The following is a 21944-nucleotide window of genomic DNA, read 5'->3' as shown; positions in this document are numbered from 1 at the left end:
GGCAAGAAATGAAACTGTGGCTTCTTAAATAAATGGATCAGCTTTAAGTGTCACCTGGCCTTTCTCAATGTCTCAGTAAAATAGCTCAGAAGACATACAAGGTGAAAATTCATAAACCCAGTGAAAACTGGAACAATGAGCTTGTTTCCAAAATCTGGGAGAGTCTGGCTTTAATGCCACTATAACCAGACTCATAAGCACCATGACATAATGGGAGACACCTTGTGCTTTGTTTCTAAAGGAAAAGAAGAAAACTGTACTGAAACGAGGGAGAAAATCTTTTGTTTCTCCTCCACTGTATGATGCTTAGTTGAGAAGTACAAGCTCTGCACTTTCCAGAAAACTAGCCAGCTAGTCCTTCACTGAGCTCATGTAATTTTTTAGGACAGCCAGATGGTAATTTCTCATCTCACTCACCCCTATCTACATCCAGAGACTTTAACTCTTCAGAAAACACCTGGGCAAGACTTAGGTTGTGAGCTACCAGCATAGTAGTCTCCATAAATAAAACACTACAGGCCTGGAAGAAGATAGAAATAGAAGCGGTAAAAGCCAGGGCTATAGTTTTCCATGTAGTCCATCTGTTTCATGTGCTAGAGAGCCGGCGATGGACGTAGGAGTGGATCCCATTTCTGTCTGAGGGAGCAGCACTGACAGGAAACGTGTGAGGAGCTGGGCTCACCAACCTACCTTCCATCTGTGACTCCGGGAAGGAGATTCAGCCACTCCACAAGTGGTCGGAGCACAGGGGCTGGGGTACCCTCCCACCAGCATCCCGTGTGAGGGTGGAGCAACCCAAAAAGTAGGGGGATTAGGGAAAGATAACACCTTCTGGAAGACTCAGAGAAAGGATACCTCTAGACATTTTTGTTCAAAGAAGTAAAAGAAAAAATTGTAAGTTGTTTGTATTTCAATTGATGATGAGATGAAATGGAAAAAGAAGGTTAGCGAGAAAATAGACCTATAAGCAATAAGATGAGAGAATGAGATGAGAAGAAAGCAGGGTTTACCGAAGAAAGTAGTGCTATAAGGAAACCAAAATATCAAAAAGCAGAATTAAGCCCAACTTCAGGCAGAAATAGCAGAATTGGCTTTGATATACTGAATAAGTAATGTGGAGGACAAACTTGAGAATTCATTATAAAATAAAGAGGAAAAAAGACAAAAATGTAAATGGAAAGAGAAAAAAATGATGGTTCCAGAAACTCCAAGATCTAACTAAAGATCTAAGTGATGTTCTACTCGGAAATATTGGTGAGTCAATTAAAAAACTGATGGAGATGAAAATTCAAGAATATCTTCTGCAGACGACAGCGAAGTTAACAGGAAGGGCGTAGGTTGAGAGATGATACTTGAGTTGCCTAAACTGACAAGAGATTACCATCCAGAACAGCAAGGAATGCCACCAAATCAGCAAGGACGAATGAACAAATGAATGAATGAATGAATGAACAACCCAACCAGAAAATGGGCAAAGGGCGTGTAAATAGTTCATAGGAGGGAAAACCCAAATGACTAGTAAGAACGTGAAAAGAGGTTCAATCTCACTGGAAATCACAGAAATGCAATTCAAAACAAGACGTTACTCTCCATCCTCCTAAGTGGCAAGAATATGAAAGTTACATCATATAGATAAAGTGCTGGTGAGAATGAGGAGAAAGGGTGACTAAAAATGTCTTTCTCGAGTGCAGTCTGGCAGTAAAGAAAATCTATGAATACTCTTTGACTCATGAATATCAGAAGAAGCAGCAGGACATAGTGGAGGAGGAGAAAGAAGCAAGGAGAGTGGGACAAAGGAAGGAAGAAAAAAAAAAAGAAAAATGACAGTTGATCCGGAAGAAGAAACTAAAATAAGGAACAGAATTAGGAGAAATAAGCCAAAACCATTTTTATTTTCTTCTTACTTCTCTTTAATTTTCATTTTTAATAATGTATTTTATTTTATGTATGTATTATGCATGAATTTTGTAATGCATTATACATAAATATCCAAAAGAAGTTATTTTTAAGCATTCATGATCCCACCACCCGAGGTTTCTAACTACTGTTAACATTTGGTATATTTCTTTTGGAACATTTTCTATGCATAAGCACTTTTCCCAAATCATTAAATATTCTTCAAAAAATGATTTCATCATTTTTAAAGATTGCATAGCATTACATTAATTGAATGTACCATAATAATTTCTAATTGGTTCCCATTATGGAAAATGTATGCTATTTCCAAATTTTAAAATTACAATTAAATAATTTTTACATGAATTTTGTTAGCACTCCTGATTACTTTTTTACCATGCATTTAAAGACACGGAACAACGGTGTTTAACCATTGTTAAGACCCCTTATTCCAAATTACCCCATTGCCTTTGAGAACAATTATAGAAGCTAATACGTTCTCCCACTGTGTGAAACCGCCACATAACATCACCAACTCTATTTTTTAAAGTGCATGCCAATTTAATAAGAAGTGAAATATTATAACGTTGTTTGAATTTGCCTTTTTTGATTAGTAGTAAGTTTTCAAAATTTACATTTACAGGCCATTGGTTTGTTCTGGCATCCAGCAAATCAGGGCATAGACATCATCTTCTCTCCAGGCTCTGACCAGCCCATTCAAAATTGCCCCCCGCAGCCTTCCCTCACTGCCCCCACACTCCCACGTCCCTATACCAGGCTCTTCTTTTTACTTTTCCATGGCAATTGCCACCTTCTTGAATACTTTAAAATTTACCTATTTGTCATTTCTATTCTTTATTTTCTGTGCATCTGTCTTCTCCCACTTTCATGTAATTTTCCCAAGAGCGAAGATTGCTGTATGTTTTGCTCATTGATACATCCCAAGACTACAGAATAGCGCGTGGTCCATGGTAGGTTCTCAATAAAGGTTTTGTTTTATTCTATTGAATATTATAGGATTTAAAAATATATATCTAGTCTTACAATAAGTGAATGGGTAAATACATTTACCCATGCAATGGAGTATTATTCAGCAATAAAAAGAAATGAGCTATAAAGCCAGGAAAAGACATGAAGGAAATTTAAATTCGTATTGCTAAGTGAAAAAAGCCAATCTGAAAAGGCTACTTACTGTATGAGTCCAACTATATGACCCTCCGGAAAAAGCAACACTACATAGGTAGTAAAAAGACTAGTGGTTTCCAGGGACTCAAGAGGAAGGGAAGGAGGGATGAAGAGAAGAATTTTTGTGAAACTACCTGTATGATTCGTTAATGATAAATATGTGACATGATGCATTTGTCAGAACCCATGTAACCGTACAACACAAAGAGTGCACCCTAATGTAAACGAGGGACTTTAGTTAACAATAATGTAGCAATATTGATTCATCAGTGATGACAGATGTACCACACCAATGCAAGATGTTAATAACGGGAGACACTGTGAGGGGAAGGGGGAGCGGCAAATGGGAACCCTGAACTTTCGGTGCAATTTTTCTGTAAACCTGAAATTCTAAAAACTAAGTTAACTTAAAAGCAAAGTATCTATCTTTCTCCTAGTTCTCTCGTGTTTTGCTTCTTTATATTTAAATCTTTAACCCATCTGGAAATTGTATCTAGCATGAAATGAGAGGCTAAATTTAAGTTTTAAAAAATTGTTATCCAATTTCTGCAGCAGCATCACCCATTCTTACATTTATGTAAATTCTACCTGTATTTTCCATTAAGTCTTTGGTATTAAAATGCCTTTTAATACTCTGGTATCTCTTAGATTTTTCTCGCATGCTATACTATGATTTTAAGATGTATAGCTTTTAACATATTTCAGTAACTGACATTGCTGCTTTCCTCTACTGCTCTTTTTTATTACTTTTTCCTTGGCTATTTTTACCTATTTATCTTCCAGCTGAACTTCAGAAACACTTCATCAAGTTCCAGACTCGAATTTTAGATAGCATTGTGTTTAATCAATATCTTGATATGTCCTACAATATTGAATCATCTCATTCAGGAACATAGTAGGTCTAATTTGTGGATCTTCTAAATAATAACTTTTTGGGGGGGTTATTTAATTCATATATATTTTTGTGAAGTTTATTCCTAAGTTGTTATATTTGGCAAGTATAGTAAATGGGGGCTCTTTTCCCATAATATTTCCTAAGATTGATCACTGCTCTTTAGGTAGTATATATAGACATTTTCAATATATTTATTTGTTAACCTCACTTATATTCCTTGTTAGTTTAATAGGTCTGCACAGTTGGTTTTCTTATGTTTTTGAAGTTGATTCATGTTATCTGAAAAATAGTCATTTTTCATTTTCATGCTGCTGCTGCTTTTCTTTTTTCCTTTTTGGTCTTAAGGCATTGACTCAAACTTTACGGACTAATGTAAACAATCATGGAGATAAATGCATCCCTATTTCATTTCTTAACTTAAAGTAAAACCTGTAGTACAACTGGTGTCGTTTCAAGGAATTAGTTCCAGCAGTTTCCAACACACAAACACACATCAAAAGGTATAAAAAACGTATAGTAAATACATTTATTAATTGAAAAATATACCAGAAACTCTAATATTCTAATGAAAATAGTGAGTTTTTGAGAAGTAGAATATGCAGCATTTTCCACTTCTTAACCATACAAGTCTTTAATCCAGGACCCCTATTAATATTTCTCAGAAGCAGTGTTTCATGAAACAGTTTGGGAAAACGTCCCTTGATTTTTAACATGACATTGACCGTGGGTTTGAAAGCCAGTTCCCACAAGTCCCTCATTCATTTATTTATCACTTAAGTATTAAGCGCCTACTATGTGCCGGGGCTCTGCTAACACTGACGGCTCACCGAAGCTCTGACGATGATGTCCCTGCAGACCTTCAGTCTAATGGGAGCCACAGACAAGTAAATACAAAATAACAATAGTGTGTAGTCGAGTGCCCAAGGGACACAGAGGAGGGGAAGCTAATTCAGGCACCACGGGAGGTTGGGGCTGTTAAGGAAGTTTTTCTGAAAGTAGGGATGTCTGAGCTAACTTCTAAAAGATGAGCATTAAGTTGGCAATTTGGTAAGGAGTGGGAGGAGTGGAGGTTGATAAAAGAGATGGCTATGACAGATGAAGAAGAATGTGCAAAGGGGGAAATACATGGCATATTTGAGAAACTGAAAGAATTTAGGAGTGGACCATAGAAAGAGCTTAAAGCCAAGGAGTGACACAAGGGGAGCTGTATTTTAGAAATACCGCCCTGGCCGCAGCATAGGGAAAGGACTCAAGGTGGGCAAGATGGGGGCCAAGGAGACCAGTTCAGAAGCTGATGTAATACGAAGGTAGACCACGAGAACTCAACCTCAAAAGGATTAGAGAAGGGACAGAAACAAAACAATTTCTCTAGGTCCTTTAGGTTCTATTGCTGCATTTACTCATTTTGTTAGAAAATAGATGCCATGGCTATCCTCTGTCAGCTCACTATAGAAACGCCTTCAAGGAGCCTTCAACACAACCCTACATTCCTAGCTTTTAATTTGCAGTACAAGAAATAATTTTCAGTATAAGAAAAAGGATACAAAGGCCCTTTCTCTGTCTACTATAACATTATGACTGTGTGTTTCAATGTCTCTTATAGACAGAACCATGTAATAATTCATATCAGAGTTAAACCAAAATAATATTTTTTATCTGATAACATTTCACCTTGCATTTTACTTTATCAGAGTTGTATGTGACTATTGTACTTGGCTATTCTTTGTGTCCAAGAAACTCCTACTAAGGTTTTAGCTCAATTATCATAGGCTTTCTTAGCTATCTCCTTTATCTTTATCACTTTTTTGATTCTTCTTCTTTTATTTTCTTTTTATTATTAGATTCTATTTTTTAATATGACAAACCTGAATCTTTTATAGACTGTATTTGGGGCCAGGGATGGATGGAGAAAAAGAATTTCACAAATCTTATTTTTCATGGGGTAACAATAACAATAATAATGATGACATTATTATTAATAATAAATATTATTCTCATTCAAGATTCAGAGAAGTTAAATAACTTGACCATGAGCACATTTATAGTGAATTTCAGGGCCAAGATTGAAATCTCTATGTTTCTGTCCCCAGATCTTGCACTATTCTACCCCTAACCCCCTTGCCTACGAGGCAGGAAGGCTTAAAAAGGCTGAATTGAATCTATGAGTCTTTAAATTAAATTTTAAACCAAACTGTTGTTAACATTGTCAGAATACACAATGTATAAATATGTGAAGTCATCATATCATATACTTTAAACGTTTAAATTTAAAACATATAAATAAAACATTTATAGTTTTATTTGACTATTATACCTCAATAAAGGTGAAAAAATAAAAAATAAAAATAAAACAATTCTAAAAGACAAAATGACAAAATGATAAAGAAAACAGAATGGCAAATGAAAACACCTAAAAAAAAAAGTAAGGATAAAAAACACTAATGGGATTAAAATTATTTAGCCTAAATCAGAGGAAGGTGAGAATTGATTTCAAATATGTAAAAGGTATGTTTGTTGGGCTTTTCCAGGTGGATGGGGACACCCAGATTACTCTGATTAACACGGTTTCTTATAAGGCTGCATGTGGGAACTGAAGAATGCAGAAAACTGTCCCAACATCCTCATAGCCACACTCAAGGACACTGAATGGACTTTTAAGACACAAGGCAGGTTGAGCCACCTGGTTTCCTTCTCCCCTCCATAGCGGAGAAGCATTGCTTCCCATTCCGGCGATCCACTATTATGGCCACACAGCTCCACACAACTGCTCTGTGTTTGCTAAAACTTCTCCATTACAAATAGACTCTCACTCTAGTCTCTCTCGTCTTCTCTCTTCCTCAAGGTTTTTGATTATTTTTGTTGAGTTTCTTGGACAATGGCTAATTGACTCTCCGGCTTCCAACCAGATTCAAGCAACTCCATTTGGCAGAGGTATTGCTCAGGTCACCTGAAAAACTAATGATCAGCCTAGATGGCTGACGTGGCCAGGTCACCAACCCCAGGCACCTGGCCAGGATACCTGGGTGCAGAGCTTGTCATTGCATCGCACTCTGAACACTTTACAAACTTCAGAAAGAGGTCATGTTCTAGGGGTTTCTATGGGAAACTTGAGAGACAAACCAGCTCAAAGATAGAAATAATAAAACAGTGTTTTATGGTTAAGGGAAAGGTATAAGTAAAAAGAAAAATTGAATTTTTTATAACAATGAGACCTGGTAAGCCATGGAATGAGACTCTAAGGGGTATTCAAAAGTCTTCACCCTAAAAATCAGTTTGATTTATTGAATTAATGTCTAAAGTGACATTACTGAAGCGTATTTGGAAGATTCCAACTAATCCCACCTGTCTATAGTTTGGCCATATGATAACCACTAATGAAAAGAACACGTATGAATCATTACTCAGAGCATCAAACCCATCTGCCTTTTGCACATGCACCCACACTCTAATCTCCCCCAAAACCAGCACATTTCTTTCTCCCGTTACCAAACAAGCATCCATCTCTGAGCCTGGGGCACACAGGGAAGAGGTAGCTGGTCAACGCGGTGGAATGCATTGACCTGGATAGCAATGTAGGCCCACTGTAACAGCACTGTCAGTGTCCTCTCCGTATCCCTTTCGCCCTTACCTTTTATTGTACAATGGCACAGCTTCCATGCAACACCTCCATCTCTTTGTCAGAGGACTTTCTCTGACTGCTGAGGTCCACTCTGCCCACAAGCTCAGCAGACCAAATTAACCACCTCACCCCTAGTACTAGCAACAGGCTCCAACTAATGTCTGGTGCTTACCCCAACCCTTCTGCCTTTCGGATGGCATGACTCTGAAGCATGTATTCAACACCATTTCCCAGTGTTTCCTAGTAGCATTAGGTTCCAGGTGCCCACGGTGGCAACTTGCTTTCTTGTCTCACTTCTGCACTCTCCTACCACTGTTTCCTGGGATCACTTCCCAAGAATCTACTTGTACTGGAAGCCTTGACTCAGGGCCTGCTTCCAGGAGAATCCAAACTAAGACCCCAAATGTTACCTTCTCCTCCTGTATTTTACTCAGTTATAGAGATGCTCATTTGTTTCTTTTTGATGATACAGATGGTTTCCTGCACTTGGGGTGACCAATCCTGGTCCTGTTTGCCTAGGACTTAAGGGATAACTGGGACTTGGGGCTTTCAGCACTAAAACCAAGAAATGTCAGGGCAAATTGGTATGAGATGGTCACCCTACCTGCACATTGCCTACCTGCACAGGTGAATGTATGCAGCCTCTTTCTTCCCATAGACTCTGTCTTCATCACCAAAAGCTTCTGAATAGACAGCAGGCAGACAGCTGGAGGTTGCTCTGAATTAACCAAGGATAGAAGAGGAGCATTAGCATTGGGGTTAATTAACTGGAAAAGAAGCCAAATTCTTCACCCATTGTGCACCATAGGCATGCTGAGGAAGGAGAATAAAGGGCCTGAGAGCCGGAGTGGACCATATGACTAGCGATCATTGCCTTGAGATAGGGACAAGTGGTTATCATTTAACAGCTATTCATATTTCCTAGCTGCGCCTAGCACAGGGATCTCACATTTTGCCACAAGTCCTGCAACACTTCATGGGATGTGAAAAAAATTAAGGTGTTCATTAAAACAAGTGTCACTAAGTGTAATGTTCAACTCTTAAACACATCCAGGTATGTTAAAGTCTCTTGTGGCATTAACTAGCTGATTTTCTTGCTAAGTTCTGAAATGGGCTCTCGAGCATATCCTTTCTAATGGAAAAATACAAGCACAAACAACACTTTCTTAATATATCCAGACTCTATAACCAGGAACATCAGTCCAAATCTGAAAGTTAGGTTATACCTGGAATGTCCCAATGCTTCCATAAGGATACTTAGGTTGTAATGATGTATGAAAACATTTTGTAACCCATAAAGCATCATGGAAGTTGATTAACCCATAATTCATTCATCACACATCATTGTAACAATTAAAACTATAAAATTTTATATTAATGTGCTTGAATCATTTTGATTTGGACTGTGAACAGAGATTTTTTCTTTTTTATCACTCAATTCCAGCCCTAGAAACGTGAACGACACAGATCAAGTAATCAACAACATTTGCCTCATGAATACACAACTAAATAGATGAATTAGTGCTGCATTCTGAACCCAGATCTGGGCGTCAGGGCCTACTGGTTCCCTGACTTTCCACTAATAATGCCTGGGTAGAAATGCTTCCTCCATTCTAAGTTTAAAGAAAAGGGTGTATTTCATTACAGTTCTTGAATTGCACTGCAAACTACTACGTTACAGAGAATTTAAACGGTTCTTTCTTTCAAAGGTCAAGTCTATGTTAAATCACCTTTAGAACTCTTTTCTCGGTAACTACTTTTTCTTCCTGAGGAACTAATACATTTTCTTCTTTTTAATAATGAAAAATTATTTTCAGCATTCCATATTTCCTTTTTTGATTTGGCTCCTAGGAAACCCCAAAACAAATTTTATACATATTTCTACGCAAATTTAGCTTCCTATTTTATTCTTTTGAAGCTTAATTTTAAAAACTCACTTTTCCTTAAGACATTCCATATGTTTCTGGGAGACAGAATATAAGTATACATATATTTGGTGCCAGAAATATTGTAAGTTTAAAAGTAGGTGTCTAAGTTATCAAGACACTGTTCTAGACCCATGGTAGTTTCATCCTTACTTTACTCTGCAAACTCTTAAAAGTCACCACACAGTGTCTACAGAAGCTGTTAACTTTACTTTAAGGGTCATGAAATCAACCAAACTTGCAACCAAATTGAAAAACAGCGGTGTGGACTGACTTAGGCAACGGGAACGTTGTTTGGAATATGTTATCCAGGGTTTAGACAACAGCTGTATAGTGCAGGTAAGAGAACCCAGCTCCCTCCACTACCTAGCAGTTTGAATTAGGTTTTCTTTACTGGTTGAGAAGCTGAAGTTCCGAACCCCACGTGGCCAATAAGGCAGCCAAATCTGCAGTCCAATATCCGCTGTGTTTGTGACCAGTATTTGGGCCTCTTCAATAATAATTTCAATATTGACAGAGGAGCTAAGTAATTCAGAACACAGTTCGGCTTTTGAAAAATCCAGACTCTGCCACTTATAGAGTGTGGTTGGTCAAGTCACTTAAGTGTTGATCACAGTGTAAGCCCTCAATGAATGGGGATTGTTACCCTTCTTACAGCCTTTTTTGTGCTAAAATCTCTAACATGAGAAATCATTTTCTCCAGAAAAGTTTCCTGGTCCCTCTATACTGGCTTAGCTGTCCCACCATGTGCTCCCCCTATTGTTATACTTCTCACACCTAGTTGTCTATGCTTGCTTAATCACCGTGCTCCACTGCCAGACTGGCAGCCTTGGAAAGGCAGGGACTGTATCTCTTTCATTCACCCTTGTACCTCCAACAGTAAGCACAATATCTGCACATAATAGATCCCCAATAAATCTGATGAATAAATAAATGAGTGGATGGATGAATGAGTAAGTGAGTGAAGGACATTAGAAGTCTGCTGATGTAGTCTTTATTTTCTCAAAGTACATTAAATTTGAGCTACAGGAGAGTAATTACCAGCAGGCTCCCAACCCATGACAATTTTAACATGTTAAACTACTACCCAAGCATACTTGAGCTCCCTAATAACAGAGTCAGTACAACTCTTTTGCAAGAAATGGGATCCACTTGAGCCCTTCAATGACCTTGGCCTTTTTCTGAAGTGTTGGCCTATCCAAGGCCAAGCCCCAAATAAACCAAACTTGCTCCAGTAAAGGTATGACTAGCTTCTGGTGATTTTCACAACTAAACCATCCCAAAGGTTGGAACCCTTTCTATAACTGTCTTTCAAAAAAACCCTCCAGAGACCAGGAGGAAAAGAGAAGAGAGCTGCCACACAATTCTCAGAAATGTCAACCTGAGGGGCACACCTGCCAGGTATCATCAATCAGGGCTGGGAAACCCAAGGCCTGGCTACTAGTTTGTTGGGACAGGTTTACCTGCTCTGGTTTTTGGGGTTCCTCTTCCTGACTAGAGTTCATTGCCACCAACTTGGTCATGCAACCAAGTCCCCCAACCCTACCTCAATGCTGAGGCTGCTGCCTCTGGTGGAGGTCTCGCTCCCCAGCACTTCTCAGAGGAGGCCTGTGACGTCCTGGGCACAGACACTCCCTGGACACGGCTCTGAGCTGCAGCCACAGCTGCCAGCCCACTGGCAGCCAGAAGACCCAAAGGTCTGTACGGTACAATAGGTGTCTGCTCACCCCATCCTCCCCAACTGCTGGAGATTAGGGGAGTGGAAAGTTCTAGCACATTGACTCAGACACAATTTTCCAGCAGTTTTATGATTAACAAAGCAGAATGCACAGGATCGGGGGACCCTGTGGGACCTCTCACCTCCAACCTTGCTCAAATCAAAAGCTCCTTTTCATTAATGCCACCAGGAGGAAGTCACCTCCCTGGCCCTCCTGGGTGACTGACTCCCAGGCTGAACTAACAGTCAATTCTCTGTGGCCCCTGGATCAATATACCTACCTTATTACCTTACAGGCATTTTATTATTTGTGCTATAATTACACTTTTAACTGTAGCTATAATTTTAATATATTTATGAAGTTAATATTATAATTATACATGTGTGTGTTTGTCTCCCACCTTAGACTAGGAGCTTCTTGAGTGCAGGCGATATATCTGATTCATCCCTGTCCCTCCATTGGCTAACACAGTGCCTGACAGACAGGAAGCAGGCAATATATGTGGGTTGGACTGTCTCGATTTCATAGGAAAGAACAAGACTATAGTTTTTCAAGGGTTATTTGTTCACTGTGAAGGCCTAAACTAATGTAACATCAGAAGTATAGTTTTAGCAGGACAGCAAGATTATCTAATAGTTATATTTCAAATTAGCTCCCCATGAACCCCAAGAACAATACCTTAGTAAAATAATTTTATAATTAAAGTGATTAAAAGAAACCTTTTCTATTTCCTTATATAATATTCCACTAGCGAGGAAGGCACATCGAAAACCCTCATCACCTTTGCTAGGATTCTAACAGACAACCTTTTGCAATTCTAATCCACATCCTTTCCATTTTCAATTAAAAAAAAAAAAGAGGTGAAAAGTTAAAGCAGAATAATATTGCTGTGTACACAGTTTTTTTTTTTCCTTCCCAGCGTTTTTCTCCTCAATGCGTGCAATTGGTAATTAAATATATTTCTGCTGGTCTTGTGGCCATATGCCTACAATATGTAAAAATACATTTGCGCTTTTTTCCCTCCATTCCTTTTGTTCCCAGTGCTGACTGCTGTCAGAGCGAACGGTCCAGATTCCCGTGTGCTGGTATCCATGGGCTCCGTCTTGCCAAGCTGCCAGTCTGGAGCGTCACACCTTACTGCCTTTAAAGATTGCCCTGCAGAGATAGAGGGAAATGGCAATTTTTACATGATGCAGTCTGGCGACCCAGGAGATTTGAAGTCAGAACTGGTGCCAAGATTTACCCAGGAGAGCAAGCAGAGGCAAAAACAGAGAACCTGGGCCAAAAGGAAAAAAAAAAGAAGAAAGAAGAGGAAGGCTGGGGGATGGGAAAACCACAGTCAACTCTCTCTGGGGGTTCTCTCAAAAGGCCAGAACTTAAGGCCACTGAGTAGGTGATGGCCGTGTTATTAGGAGTTTGTGGGTCCTAAAGAAAGTCAAAGGGAAGAGGTCGCCTTTTTTTGCATGCCCTAAATGGTAGTAGATTGCAGAATGTAAATGAGACAATTATTACACCAACGCTCATCAAGCTGGGCTGGAAAGACTTCAATAGCCTGATGAATATGCATGCAAATTTGTTAATTAAGTTAATTATTCTGCTGAAAATTCATTTGTCTTCCAAGGACATTTTCCCAATGATTTTAACATGCTAGCGCCATTAGTCATGCTCCATGCTATTTAACATTACTTTTTGTCCACTTTCTTGTCCCCCTACCTTTTTTTTTTAATATTTTAAAGTTTTTAAAACAGTTGATTGGTTCTTTTAATTGACCCCTGCCACGTTGGAAGACGCCTGGAGCCAGCTCGGTAGGCATTCTCAGAAGCACATTTCAATTAAATATTTCCTTGATATATAAAATGCCTGCAAAATGTCACATTGGTGGGGAGAAGGACTCTATCTGGGATCATTAAAGCGAGAGTTTGAATCGTTCTCCATAGTGACTGTAAGGGGTAATCTGACCCCGCTGTGGGCGATTCCCCAGCCCCGAGTGTGATGTGATACGTGGATTTACCTGAGTGTGGGAAGCGCCAGGATTCCAGCCTCCTCATCCTCCCGCTGCAAGGCGAGACCCAGCGAGTGCGTGTGTTCAAACAGGAATCAGTACTGTGATACTTTTCTGTCACCCATGAGGGCTCAAATCTGTTACCATGGCAACAAAGGGGCATAGTGTGTTTAAAATCACATCTAAATGGCAAATTGAGATATTTGAAGGAAACAGTCGGGTTTAATTTTGTTAGCCAACAGTAGCCAAAAAATCATAGTATAGTATTTTTTAAAACTGCATGTTATTTTGTTGAGTAAAGCAGATTTATTTAATCGAGGCCTTCATTGAGGGCTTCAAAATTAGAATCTTTGTGGGCCCCAGTGAGCTTTATTCCACCAGATTCTTGATCTCAAGGCACGTAGACACACATGAAGCAGCCTATACAAATCTCCCCAAAATCTGTGTGCAATGATTATTGCTTCCCATTTCAACTAAAAAATCTGAACATGTGATAAAGTCTGAACAGTTCTGATAAATGCAAGTGTTCTTAGTGGAGCAGCAAAATAGAATATTTGAAATCAAGACTATTCCAGAAAATCAGAGGAAGCTGGTTGCCTACATACGTTAGGCAATCATATTAAAAGAAGAAAGATTAATCTATGCGTCACTCCAGGCGATTGCCATACACAGGCTTAAAGGCCTCTCAGGATCATTTATTTTCTTTGTAAAGAAGGGAAAGTAACGTTCTCCCCACCCCTCAGTCATTCTAAAAAAATCTCTCCAATATGGTTTCACGCAACAACCTGTATCTTCACAGTTAGGGTTAACCAGACTTTCTTGAAGCCAGGCTAACAGAAAGGGGATGAAATAATGAAGACAACAAGATTTTATTGAAGGAGTTAAAGAAAAATTAATTGGCATGCTATCTCTTTCAAGCCATCCGTATATATTTTATACAGTATGAATGGCACTGTGTGTCACATAGATCGTAAACCAATTAAAATGATATTTTAAACTCTGTAATTTCTATGGTTCCATCTGTTTCAGAAGGTTTAATTAGTGAAGTTACAAAAGCCAAATACATTTGAATATTTTGAAAGCGGACCGAACAGCAAAAACTGAAAAGTTCCTGTAAACATTTAACCACACAACCATGTACATTCCATGAGAATATACTTCAGATTAAAAGGATACATTCAGATTTTTCTAAATTTTACCAACAATAAACCACATCCAAAGAAAATTATGATCATATGTTAGGCTGTGCAAATTAATTCAGGGGTTTTTTTCTGTTTTTTGTCCAACTTCCAGAGATTTCTTCTGATGAAAATCCCATACCTGTCATTTAATCTTGATTGTAGGCCCAAAGGAATGACAGCTACACAAAACTAACACTATTGACACTCTGCCTTAAATATTCTTTCTATAGGCTTATAAGAGAGGTTTGCCATTTTGCAAGTAGAAAGGAATATTTTTTAGATATATCCAAATACATTTTCAGCCTACCAGTAACCTATTTTTGAGAGAGAAGAGTACAAGCAGGTTATGTCATCTTTAAAATTTGAATGCAAAATCCAAAGCTACAAACTAAAAGATTCAACTCACTTCTCCATTATTAAAGGAAAATATTATTTTGAATTTTTAAATAATGGGTCAAACATAAGATCTTGCTACGTCCTTTGGTTTGGATGCTGCGCTGAGCAGCTGTACATGATTCTGGGCCTCATATGGCCACAGTCACCAGTGACTGACAGAATGATGGTGACAATGTGACGTATAATATTCTCTTATCAAAATGCTTGCCATACCATGATTGTGACTCAGTGGGTGTCCAGCTCTGTCTTTCCTTTCTACTGGATTTCTGACATATAACAAGGTGTAATTAATTTTTTTATACGCTTGTCTCTTTCATTGCCAGAAATACAGTGAGTATAATTTATTGTTAATTCTTTATTCCATACTGCCTGAACAAACTACTTTTGTTTCCATTTGTGTTGTTTACTGCCAAGTGGGAAGAAATGGCTAACAGGAAAAGGGGAATCAAACCCAGCTGTGTTAAGCATATGCATCATGCTTGAAAACTAACATTTCTTGAGGACCTACTACATGACATGTGTTTTGTGTGCATCCTCTCTTTTAAACCTTGCATCGACCATCCAAGAAAGGTGTAATTATCTTCATTTGACAAGCGAACAAAGCAAAACCCAAAGAGATTAAGTCCCTTGTTCAAATAGTGAAAAAGAAAGAAATGAAAATTTCCAATAAGCAAGCAGCAGGAGCAAGATTTGGAGCCAGGAAACACATCCAGATTGTTTGTTTTCGCCCAAGGCTTTCAAGTATTCTAATGTACCCGGCTACCACTACTACTCTTTAAAAACTCACCTTGGAAGGCCAGAGTCTATCCAACACGTAATATTTTTATTATATGGCAGCATCTGCTTTAGTCACAAAATACTGCCTGGGTGTTTCATCTTCATTTCATTTTAGTTTATTGTATTAATTTTTACTCTCTTACGGACTTCCTATCTTTTAAAAGGATTATCTTTTCTACTCTGATGTATTTTGAGTTAGTTAAAAAAAAAAAAAGATGGTGAATTTTCCCAAGAACGAGGTTAAATAGATTTTGTTTGTAAATAGTTCAGCAATTGCAGGAGGCATCTGTTCCTTTTTTGCCTCACCTGTACTTTCCTTTCTTTGGATGTACTCTTCCTCCCCACCTGCCATGGGGCTGTCATCAGGAGGCTCCATCCTCCCACTCTGCCCTTTTTGGGGCATGGGGCTACTCAAAGTCCTAAAGAGGGGGATTGCTATGTATGGCAAGGAAAAGAGGTTCTTTCTGCTTCTAAAATAATGAATAGTAAGGCTCTATGGCAATAGGGGGCCATCTTTGCTCCTCTTTGATGCTATGATGAGTGAGATCTCTTCTGACCAGAGGCGGTATGGGGGGTGGGAGGGGAGTCATAAAGCTGATGTCAGCTCAACTTGGCTCGAACTTCTCAGTGATAGGAGCCTTAAAATTCTCTCACTTTCTGTCTCTCAATCTTTCTCCTCCACTCTTCAACTCCTTTGAGTTGGATAATTATCCTAATACAGGCGTCTGCCAAAGTCAGAAGAAATATTATGCAGCAATCTATATTTCTTAATTCTGTAGTGTTTTTTTAATTCAAATTTTCCAATGGCAAACGTGGATCAATATCTCAAAAGATCCATAGATGCTGATTTTAAAAGGGTACCCCACTAGCCCATCTTTAATGATCTACGTCATTTTTAGTCATTGATCTGTATTTACCAAATACTTCACTTGTAGTAAGGAATCATCCATCCACCAAGCAATCTATCAGTTTGTAATTACATGCCAGAGTCAACTTTCTATACTAAAGAGATTGGCCATGGGACAAAACTGAGTCTTTTTACAGTCCGTGCCTGTTCCGTAACACTTCAAGTATGACATTTGGCAAGGATCATTGCGAAATGCTGGCCAGATCATTCAGACCGAAGAATCCACTTTGTGGCCTAAACTGCTTAATGTGCTTGTCTATGCTAATGAATTTAACATTTTTTAAAATATATTGTGTCCATATTTCCAAAGTTCCTAAAAGGACCCAGAACTTTACTCTACCCTTAGGAGATAATGTTGCTCTATTTGTCATAGATATTTAAACAATGTTTTGTAATAATTAGAGAATCTTACAGTTTATCATGAGAGAACTGAATTAACAAGCAGTAGAAATACTATAGGGTGTCTGAGCCTGGAGTCAGATTACAGATTATCAAGGGTTCAAAGCATGGTTTGCCACTTAATGACATTGGTGTGACCTTGGGCACACTACTTTAGCTCTTTGTACCTCAGTTTTGTCATGTCCAAAATTGGGAAATTACAGTTTCTACCTCACAGAGTTGTTGTGATTATTAAATGAGTTAATAATTTCAAAGTGTTTGAAACAGTGCCTGGCATGTAGCAGGGCTTAGGAATGTTAATTCTTCTTATTTTGGGTTTTTTAATCACTTTTTTTTTTTTGAGGAAGATTATCCCTGAGCTAACATCTGCCGCCAATCCTCCTCTTTTTGCTGAGGAAGATTGGCCCTGAGCTAACATCTGTGCCCATCTTCCTCCACTTTACACATAGGATGCCTGACACATCATGGCTTGACAAGCAGTACATAGATCCACATCCAGGATCCAAACCTGTGAACCCGGGCCACTAAAGCAGAATGTGCAAACTTAACTGCTGCACCACAAGGCTGGTCTGTTATTTTGGGGTTTTTAATGTACTAATGGAATAGCCTCCTTTAGGGAGCGCCTTCCTTCCCCATCAGCAGAATACACAGCAGATCGTTAGTTGGTGTAATCAATGCTAACAATGTGCAAAATCTTAGCTAAAAGTCTTCATGTTTCTTAGTAGCTGTATTTGCAAGAATTATCCAACTATTGACAACTATTCAAATCTATCTGTCTGAATGTAGCCCTTATTGTTCACTTGCCAGATGTACCTTGAAAAAAAGCCTTAATTTATTTTCTTATCATCTTGAAAAGTGTATCACATATCTCCTATGTACAAGGTACTGTGTTGAGGTTTATGGGGTTTACGTAGACATATGTCATGGAGAAAATGTGGACCCTGCCCTCTCATTTTAAGAATAACTTGGGAATTTATGATATGTACACAAAACGTTAGAACACCATGTCTAAAGTGAGATATACTGCAAAGATAGGTGTTATGGGCTGAATCGTGTCCCCCTAAAATTCCTATGTTGAAGCCCAAAACCCCAGTACCTCAGAATGTGACTGTATTTGGAGAGAGGTTCTTTAAAGGGGTGACTAAATTAAAACGAAGTTATTACGATGGGCCCTAATCCAATAGGACTAATGTCCTTTTAAGGAGAAGAGATTAGGACACGGACACACAGAGGGAAGACCGTGTGAAGACACAGGAAGAAGACGGCCATCTACAAGCCAAGGAGAGAGGCCTCAGAAGAAAGCAACCTTGCTGACACCTTGATCCTGGACTTCTGTCCTCCGGAATGATGAGAAAATAAATCTCTGTTGTTTAAGCCACTAGTCTTTGGTACTTTGTTATGGCAGCCCTAGCAACTAACACAATAGGAAAAAGAAAAAAGAGTGCTATGTTGATTCAGAGAACTGGGAATGTCTTTCCACCTGGGAGGATAGGAGAAAGCTTTATGTAGGCAGTGGCTCCTGTAATGCACTTTGGAGGAGAAGATGGCCATGCGTCGCTGGAGGAGTTGGCTGTTTTCACAGCGGGAAGAGCATGTCAACCACATGGCTGCAGAAAAACAGAGTAGCTGGCTCTTTACCTTGGCAGAGTGGGAGAAAAGACCAAAAGTATAATGAAGGCCTAGAAAACAAGTTTGGATTTTAGCCTGAATGCAATGGAAAGCCATTGAAATATCTTGGTGGCACGAAATCATAGCTGTGCTTTAAAAGGATTAATCTGGAAATCACACAACGATCAGTTGAAACTGGGAAGCAATTTGAGTTGGTGCAGAACAGCTGACAACCCAATACAAGAGAGTCGAGTAAGGGAGTAAAGAAGAAGGTTCAGAAAAGACAGACACTGAAGAGGTAAAATCGTTGGAACCTGGCAGATGGCTTTGCTATGGGAGGTGGGGGAAAGAAGAAGAACTGAGAGGTTCTGATTTTGTGATCTGGGAGGATGGGATGATGGAATTAATCACCGAAATAGGAAGAGAGTGGAAAAACAGGTCAAGGAGCAATGATGATCAGTACAGTTTTAAAGCTACTGAGGACTGACAATTTTAAATGTAGTTGCAAATACAGAACTGTTGATATGTAAATTGTGTATATGTAAATATCTACGCATACATTATATATGCACAATGTTTGTTTGGAAATACGTAATATATTGGCTTTTGGAAAAATTTGCTTATATATACTTGGGACATTGACAGTCTTAGAAGTAAAGGTGGAGACATAGATTTTGGGTCATCATTGAAGCCATGAGAGGGGACTAAATTGCCAGGAGAAGTAATACAAAAACAGAAGAGAAGTTTGGCCAAAGAACATAGAGGCCATTTAGGGAACAAGAATCAAAAGAGAAGTAAGCCGTACACTCTTTGGAGAGGTAGGAGGAGTGCCTCGACCCTTCAGAAAAGCTCCACTCAGCCACTCTACTTGCTCCGGAACCTTGGAAAAGATCCCCTCCGAGTGTATCCATTTAACAGATTAAAATTTCCAATGGAACAGATGAAAGGATTCCCCCTGTTTTAGATAATGAAGTAGATCCATTTTTATTTGCATTATTAGAAAAGGAAACAAGGGTCTCGATTTCTTCTTAGCTACAGTAAATCTAAATAAAAATATCAAAAATCAGAGAACTTATTGGCTACTAGCTGTCGCTTGCCTCAAAATTTCCTTTAATAAAAGTAAGTGTGTTTTTGAATAAAATTTAAAGTAAAAAAATTTCAAATACAGCCTCATAGAGTCTTGGTCCTAGAAGCAATCCAACCTACCCTCTTTCTCCCAAGAAGCGGCAGAATTCAAACCAAAGAACTCACCTGATGAATGGATAAAGAAGATGTGGTATATATACAATGGAATAGTACTCAGCCATAAAAGAGACAAAATCGTCCCTTTTGCAACAACATGGACGGACCTGGAAGGTATTATGCTAAGCGAAATAAGCCAAAGAAAGAAAGACAAACACCGTATGATTTCACTCACATGTGGAAGACAAACAAACACATGGATAAGGAGAATAAATTAGTGGTTACCAGAGGAGAAGCGGGTGGGGGAGAGGGCAAAAGAGGTAAAGGGGCACATATATATGGCGACAGATAAAAACCGGACTACTGAGGGTGAGCAAGATGCAGTCTATACAGAAACTGACATATAATAATGTACACCTGAAATTGCACAATGTTGTAAACCAATATGACCTAAATAAAACAATTAAAAAATAAAATAAAGAACTCAATGGAGGCCACATTACTGGCTTTTCATGTGTTCATTCCATCAATGTTAGAACATTGATATAAACATCAAAGCTTATAAAACTCCTCTCTCTGGTACATTGCATGGTCTCTTCTTTACTTCTCTCTGCACAGGGCTGTCTGTAGAACCTGTGTTTAGATGTCCCTGCTTACAACCACATGTAAGGAGTGCCCAGAGCCCATCTGATCTGCGGTGGGCAGAGCGGCAGGATCTTCCCATCCTACAAACGTGGTTGCCAGGGGCTCATAGTCGTGACCCCACAGAAGGCAATGCTCATAGAGAAGGGCCCCAAAGAGAAACTTCCTCATTGATTAGAAAACTGTTTTTAAACTCTTCCTTTTCATTCCCAAAACCCTTGAGTTTGAAAGAGATTATATTTTATATAAGTGGATTTATGAGCAGTTGTAAAGTTTATAGGGTACTGAGCCTTCTGTGCATCTTTGGCTATTGCCGAATAAAAGCATTTATATTTAATATCAATTAATTTAAAATTAATTTATAAACCCAGACAAGTTAACTTTTTACTTTGAAGATCTTAGGGATAAAAAATATTTTACTTTCTAATGAATGTTAAAACTAACATGAAAGTGGTGTGAGTAAACAAAGAAAAGCCTTAGAAACAACCCATAAAAGACAAAGTTTCGGATAGGATTATATTTAAATAACTTCAAACAGATGGACTTCTGTCATACTGAAAGCCATTCCCCAAAGAGGCTCCCTAACATACTTCCTGAGTGTCTGTTCATATGACATCCAGAAATAATTAACAACCTGATAGAGTATCAATTCAATAAATGGACTCTATTATTCTTATTACAAGATCTTTGCTATTAACATCTATCAATCACTAGCTAACAACTATTTAATTGGCATTTTGAATAATCTTTAAAGCATTTATTAAACATGGATTTATAACTCTACAAAAATACTTCTGATGTTTTCCCCCTTTTTGAAGAAAGAGAAAGAAATCATTTCTTATGTACCAGTGAAGTTCTTTCCTATACATTAGATTAATATATCTTAGTACTCAACCTGCATCAGAGTGGAGTGACACATCACATTGATCATAAAATATCAGTCCCCAGGAAAAATTTAGCTAGGAACACTGGTGGGATTTGTAGTGTGAACACTGTAAACCATTTGTGCAAACCATTGCTTCAACACAGCACCAAACTTATCCAGGGAGAAGAAATCACATTTCGTCTGAGAACAGGTCCAGAAAACACAGACAGTATAGTGCAGTTGAAGAAAATTTATCACTATTTGTCCTTTGTAAATGGGAAATCAATGACTAGGAAAAATTAAAAGTTTTGTTTCTTTGGTCAAATCAATTCATAGTCATTGACCTGAGTGTGTCTATACCTCTCCTTCCCAATAAGACTTGAGAGCTATTATCAACAGATAGTGCACACCCAATAAGTTTCTTATAGAAATGGAAAATCAGAGCCATGAATAAAAAAACAAGAAAAACATGAAATGGAGATAAACCTCTACAGCAAAGAACAGAAAGTTGGCCATTCTTGTATATTTCAATAAATGCCAACAAAGGGGCTTCAAGACACGCGACCCCAAAATATGACACCTTGCTATATTGAATATTTTAAGCTGAAGGAATTTGAGAAAATGGCAGAAGCAGGAAAGTCACTTTGACCTTCCCTCCCATCCTTTTCTCCTGAAACAGGTCATGAACCCTCATGTGAGAGATGCCCTCCTTACACCTGGAGGAAAGGAATATCCTTATCTTTGAAG

Source organism: Equus przewalskii, chromosome 4 (genome assembly GCF_037783145.1).
Source record: "Equus przewalskii isolate Varuska chromosome 4, EquPr2, whole genome shotgun sequence".
Classification (NCBI taxonomy): Eukaryota; Metazoa; Chordata; class Mammalia; order Perissodactyla; family Equidae; genus Equus; species Equus przewalskii.
Note: the sequence above shows the minus strand (reverse complement) of the source record.